The following is a 7,500-nucleotide window of genomic DNA, read 5'->3' on the forward strand; positions in this document are numbered from 1 at the left end:
TTATTGTGCATCTTTGTATGCATTCATTTCCTCATATATGTAAATATATTTATGATATATATGTACACATGTATATGTATATGTATATGTGTATGTATATGTATATGTGTATGTGTATGTATGTGTATATGTATATGTATATGTATATGTATATGTATATATATATGTATATGTATATGTGTATGTATATGTATATGTATGTATATGCATATGTATATGTATGTGTATATGTAAAGAGTACTTATGTGTACATGTATAGACATATGCATATACACATATTTTCAAATGCAGTGACACTGAATGTTGTCTGTTGTCGTCTGACGTGTTGAGTTGTGATGTCTTTCATAATGCATTTCCGATCATAACCATATATCAATTCCCTGTATTCCTGAATACATATCTATATGGACATATTTAAACTAACAAATTAGATGTGTTTTGTTGATATCTTTGGTTTTTAAATCAATCATTCAGCTGCGCTTCCCAATTAAAAATTGTAAGCTAATTAGAATTAATTTAGTCGCCATTTCATTTGTCAGTTTACAGGTAACTTTCTTTTTATATCCGCGATGTGTATTTGTTATTGTTTTTCATTGAATGGATAGTTGCTAAACAGTTGTATTTTTTACCGTTAGGGGTCTTATATATGGTATTACATGTATGGCAACACTAACCGACAAAAGATTAGAAGATAATGTTACGTACAAAAATCAAATAGCAACATCAGTCTTTGCTGTGTAGCTAAAACATAAGTATGTAGTTAATGGAATACCTAGTTGTTACGGTTGATGTATTAATTGTTCTGAACAGAAGTCCTAATAGGAAAAGGATTGGTTGTTTTAGAATATTGGGTGAACGTACAGACTCCACCCACCCAGACCACTCCAAGAAGCCAACAAACGTACACACGATACATGCTTGAAGGTAAAAGAACTTTTGCGCAGTCAAACATGATCTCAAACAACGTGCTGTCAAACATGTATGTATGACCATGTAAATGACCCTTTAGATTTGGTAGATACTTGTGCAAGACAAAAATATGTTACCGACTCGTACATAATTCTTCAAAAATGCTCTTGTGTAAGTGGAAATTGTGTGATTCTAGGTACTTGCAGTTAAACAATAATTATATGAAGAATTTTCTTGAAGTATAAGATGTCGGAATCTTACCCGCATTTATTTGTATTTAAGTGAAGTTGATACAGAGTCAGATGCTATCAAAGAAAACGTAAGTCAGTAGGATCATAGAAAACCAAAACCTCATCAAGTGATTGTATTCACAAGAGAAATAAGTTATATTCCTATGAGAAAAATGTAAATTTATAGACAAATAGAAATAGAGAGGAAGAGTTGATTAATATTAGAAAGAAACTATGTATCGGGAGATTAAGAAGAGCTGATATGTTGGAGAAATAATTGATAGAACCATATTTTGCTATCGTATTGTGAGCAAAACCAAAGAATTACGCGGAATGAGGTAAGTCTAATTTCTAGGAATTAATTGTAAAAAAAAATATCTGTAGATATCGATTCAGATATACACTCGGTGATTATTCATTGCATTTTCCTTTTATATCTTCTTGAGGACCAGAATTGATGTAGACATTCTTCCATTTTCTATTTATTCATAAGCGAAAAGTAAGAGTGTTTCAACCATATTACACTTGATGTTTACATACTCCAACAGTACTGGAATATGTTTTATGGTATTTAATGTAAACAAGGTGATATCTTCAATAAAAGAAATTAAATACCGACTGTATTTGTTCATATCCAAAATATGCACGAGTAGAAAATTAAATCTAGATGATATGATAGCTTGTGTCAAAGAAATGTCGACAAGTTGAAGATGTCGACATGTGGGACGAGGCCACCAACACGTCTGCCGCGCTTCCAAAGGAAAATTCATATCGAAGTGACAAGGTACAACAGAAGAGCAGGGCTTGTAATGTATACTCCTAGAAACCTTTGTCAATAAATTTGACAATTTCTATGCCAAATGCTATTATGCTAGCAGGGCATCTTCATTCCTCACACCCTTCAAACATTGCCACATGAGGTGATTTTGAGATGAGTTTGCAATAGAAAATATCTCGAAATTGACATATTTTGTTTTATTTTGTATCATATCCAACAGGATACTGTATTTTGGTTAATACTATGTGTTATCAATTTATATTTGATAGTACCTTTAATGTAATATATACATATATATATATATATATATATATATATATATATATATATATATATATATATATATATTTATATATATATATATATATATATATATATATATATATATATATATATATATATATATATATATATATAATTGTCATCAGATACTAGTGACATCTGTCGACAGGAGTTTTTGCCGCTGTTCGTGCATCGACAATAACACGCCCTTCAGCGAGCTTTCCCGTATTTCTTCAGCAGAATAATTTCTGCGGGCTTGTGACGTCACGACTTGGTGTTTACATTTTTCAATTGTTTGTTTCCGCTGTTACCGAAAGGACCTAAATATCCTTTCCTGGAGGGCTTAGTGCATTTTTAACTACTTATTTCCACAGTCTTAATTTCACGACTTCTATTCGTTGCTTGCAGTCACAAGAACTTTGATATTAACAAGGCCTTTTCTTACGTTTGATTTGTGTAGTGATCATAAGGTGGATCCAGTGTTAATTTTCATTGTGTCTACAAGGAAGAGGAAAGTGGCATGTAGATACAATGAAATCAGAAAATGTTCTAAAATGAACAGGACTGACATAGTGTAAGGTAAGTAATTTGTCAACTTTTTACTCAATGGAATGAAATTATTAGAAGACGAAGAGAAAGAACATTTGGTTTGTTCCCCGTTAATGGACCGGAATAGATTTCCTGACGTAACAATATAACGAAACAACGTAACGAAACGTAACAATATAACGTAATCAACCTAACTTAACCTCACCTAACCTGACCATACCTAACCATACTTAACCATACTTAACCTAACCACATCTAACCTAATCATACCTAACCTAGCTTTGTTAAATTTTAGAAGTGCACACCTTTGCGATAAGCGTTAGAAAATTAAATATAGATTTTGTAAAATATAATACATCAACGTAATATAAGTTTTATTTTGGCGGAAATTAATAAAAAAAATAGTTGCTAAAATCGATACACTATCGAACGGAGCCGCAGCGATTGCTTGAGACACCATATTTGTCCTGATAGATGCGGATGTTGAAGAAATTAAAGTATGATAAACTCGTCTACTCTAACCTAACCAAACCTACCTAACCAAACCTACCTACCGCATTTAGTAATACGGTACCTGTAATTCTAGAGGTCACCAGGGTCGTCATGTGTACTTTGACCTCCGCATCTATCAAAACAAAGATGGCGTTTCAAGCAGTCGCCGCGGCTCTGTCTGATAGTGTATTGCTTTTATCAACTATCTTTATTATTGAATTCCGTAAAAAAACGTATATTACGTTGATGTATTATAAATTACAAATCTGATATCTATTTTTCAATGCTATATCGCGTAGGTGTGCACTTCTAAAGAAATATCCTGACCGTACCTAACTTGAATATTCAAATGAAGGAATGTGTAATATTTTAAACAATTATTCTAGCTCGGTATTCGTAAACGAAGCACCTCAAAGTGAACTTCAAACTTAAACCTGTGAAAAGCCTAGGGTAAACTTACTACGGTAAATATAACAAAAGAAAAAATTAAAACATGTATAGAGAAACAAAAAGTAAATAAAACACCAGGGCCTGACGGCTGGCATCCAAGAACCCTAAAGGAAATGAAAAATGAGATTGTTGTTCCATTAGAAATTATTTTCAAGAAATTCATCATATCCGGAGATGTTGCAAGAGAATGGAAGCTAGATAACGTTACTCCCATAGTCAAAAAAGGTGACAAAAAAGAAACCAAATAATCATAGGCCTATAAGTTTGACTTCAATCGTAGGAAAAATAATGGAAACTATCATTATCGAACATCATTTAGAAAGTAACCGTTTAATAAATGATAGCCAGCATGGTATCAGAAGGAAACGTTCTTGCGTGACTAACTTACTCGAATTCTACAACACAGTTATCTCGAATTATGACAAAAGAAACCATATAGATTTAATATATCTAGACTTTGCAAAAGATTTTGATACCATCCCCCACGAAAGACTACTTACTAAATTAGCTTCACACGGAATAAGTGGTAGCCTATTAAGTTGGGCTAGTAATTGGTTGAATGATCGAAAACAGAGAGTTGTTTTAAATGGAAAAACTTCTTGATGGAAACATGTTAAAAGTGGAGTTCCTCAGGGTTCCGTTCTTGGGCCACTTCTATTCATAGTATATACAAATAATATAGACCATGGACTAAAATCTACTGTTTCCAAATTTCCTGATGATACAAAACTGTCCGGAATGGCAAATGATCACTTAAACCAATTAGTTATTCAAGAAGATTTAGATAAAATACAGCAATGGTCTGAAAAGTGGTTAATGAAATTTAACACAAGTAAATGTAAGGTGATGCACATAGGTAAAAATAACAGTAAGTACGATTACAAGTTATTTGGAAATTCGTTAACAAAAGTAAATAGTGAAAAAGATCTCAGCGTAATTATCAGTAACGATCTCAAATCATCCAAACAGTGTATTTCAGCCTCTGCGAAAGCAAATAAGATTCTAGGACCGATTGCAAGATCCTTTGACTTCAAAAGTCCATCACTCATTAACAAGCTATATAAATCGTTAGTTCGTCCACATTTGGAATATGCTGTTTCCGTATGGGCACCGAATCTCATTAAAGACATTGACAGACTGGAAAAAGTACAACGGCGAGCCACAAAACTGATTCCAAATATCAAAAATAAATTATACGAAAATCGACTAAAACATATGAATCTGTTTTCCCCAAAAAAGCGTAGACTCAGAGGTGACTTGATACAGGTCTTTAAGATTCTAAAGGGAATTGACAACATCAAAAGTGACAAAATTTTCACAATGAATGAGAATCAGATAAGAAACAATGGTCTCAAACTGTCCGGAAATAGATTAAATTTGGAAGTGGGTAGAAACAACTTCGCCAACCGTGTAGTTAATGAATGGAATAAACTTCCTGCAGAGGCAGTGCAATGTAGTTCAGTTCGAAGCTTTTAGAATCATTTAGATAAACACCTAAGCAAGATGTTATAATGATTATAATTTATCTTATATTATTTGTTTTTATTTTGTTATCATTTGTCTGATTCTCATTCATTATTAGTTATATGTCAACTTATTGTTATTTACTATTTACCTGTTTGTTTATTATTTAACTATACATATGCATTTGTTTATGTATTTTATTTGCTATTTATATTATTATAGTTTTTATTTATTCATTTATTACTATTATGATTTTTTTCGCATCCGACCTAGATATGGACCAAAAGGTCTCCTGTCGGCATGCTCCGCCTTTGTAATCCTTTGTAAATTTAATCATATCTAATATAACCATACCTAACCATGTCTATCGCTCGAAATCTATTTGGGAGGAAGAGATAAACAGGTGCCAATGAAATACAAAAAAAAAATGCTAATAACTTATAAATGGTTACGAGTAGAGAGCTTCCTTTTGATATAATAAAATTCTTTGACAATAACTCAATAACTAATGCAAGGTCAGAAGAATGACTTGGTATAAGCTTAATAATAATTATAACAAAGGTTGGTTTCGGCTGAACATTCCACCCTCATTTTGCTGTTTGTATACACATGACAAATAACAATCGCTAGTGATTATTGTAAAATTTAATTAAGATTGAATCTCAATCTCCTTCAACTTAATTGGAAGTCATACTCTTTCAAAAACATTTATGTGCATTCTGTGGGAGTCTTGGCCCCTCTCAATACTCAGACCCTGGAGCAACTGCGAGACACTTAACTGGTGCGTGCGAGTACCTCGTTAGCGCTACCCTGAACCTCCTCAAGTAATTTCTTCCTCTAACAGAGAATGATCACTTTAATGAGGACGTTCTAGCTAAGGCCAGACAACTCCATTCGGCTTTCAGGAGCTTCCTCGTCCCGTTAAGGGTGATGATATTGGTGTGTTTATTATGTGAGGAGTTGGTAGGAAGGCCTATTGTGTTCTATTTTCCTCTTTATCTCCATGGTCCACATCTGACGCTTTGAGTTTCTCGAGCCAAAAGGGTCCTAAGTAACATCTGTTGAGAAAGAGCTTAGCATGGTTGTCTTGTAGAGGCTAAAGTACCATAAGAGAAAGAACTAGTAAAACAAGACTTAGAAAAAAAAGAGAGAGATTGTTTGATTGCCAAGATCGGTATCTAAGAATAACTTTTATTTATATCGTTAAAAATTGTCGAAGTTTTCTAGAACAGTGAACTTGCGTCGCCTTGGAATGATTCCCTTTGACATCGAGGGCTATGGAGATGATTAAAACAGCCTGGCAGATATAAAAAAAAAACATTATAAATTTCATCTAGTTAAGAGTGAACCCATCTAAACGCCGTCTTTATATACTTTTCATCGGCCAGAACCCTGTTCAAGTCCCGCTTAATTCCGCGTTTTTTCACAAATAAATAATGATTAATGTAAAAGTGACGTCATATATTTCTGTAGCTTTGTAATCTGGCGAAAAAATATGTGTCAACTGGCATTTTGTGTTTAGTAATGACTAGGTATTTATTCATATCTTTATTCAATTATTTGTTTATTTGTATATGCTGTTGCGTTCAAGATCTTCGTTGAAAAAAAAATAATTCTCCTCTCGACATACTCTTTAATTGCAATCAATTGTGGTAACACTATTAATATGAACAAGTATTAGTATCTTTAGGTATCTATTGGGTTATTCTCAGCAGAATAAAATAATCTGATGGAAAATATGGGTTGGGGAATGGTATCAGAAAATTCCTAGATTGAAGTTTAGAGCATCCGTTTCCCCAAACCAACTCTAAAATAGCAATGAAAGTCTCCCTGCACCAAAATATCGAATAAAGGAGGACGAAGAATGCGCCAGCCGGCTTGACGCACCGACTAGAATTCGCCATAGGACTCGTCGGCACTCAAAAAATAAAAATGGTTGGAATCCATCCAAACTGCCCACGGTGACAGCAATCCCTTCCCAGAACTTTAAAAGGGTAACCAATGCCTTCTTGCACAACAGCATTAAGCGTGAGAGGACGAAGAATGGGTTCCATGGCGAATCTTACTCGATGTGTCAGCCCGGTTGGGGCATACTTCGTGCTCTCACACTCGATGCTTGAGAGCAAGTAGACTTCGGTTACGTTTACAGAGTTCAGGGAGGGGGATGTTGTCACTGTAGATAGTGTAGATGGATTCGGATGATTATTATTTTCGAGTGCCGATGTGGTCCAGGTCGGTTACTAGGGCGAATTCTACCCCCATCTCTTCTTCGCCACTCTATTTTCCCTATTCCCTCATCCCTATTCCTTCCTTTCCATCCCTTCTTTCCTATTCCTTCTCCCCCAT

General features: G+C 34.0%; 1 protein-coding gene across 1 annotated transcript in view; it reads left to right on the plus strand.

Moving 5' to 3' along the window:
- The first annotated feature begins 2,554 nt into the window (after nt 1-2,554).
- LOC143018910 (uncharacterized) overlaps nt 2,555-7,500 on the plus strand; it is a 379,505-nt gene continuing 374,559 nt past the window's right edge. Inside the window, exon 1 of the mRNA XM_076174492.1 lies at nt 2,555-2,778. The gene's annotated coding sequence lies outside the window, so the exon portion shown is untranslated. The remainder of the gene's footprint in view (nt 2,779-7,500) is intronic.

Source organism: Oratosquilla oratoria, chromosome 36 (genome assembly GCF_046742065.1).
Source record: "Oratosquilla oratoria isolate Oo_2021 chromosome 36, ASM4674206v1, whole genome shotgun sequence".
In the NCBI taxonomy this organism is placed as follows: Eukaryota; Metazoa; Arthropoda; class Malacostraca; order Stomatopoda; family Squillidae; genus Oratosquilla; species Oratosquilla oratoria.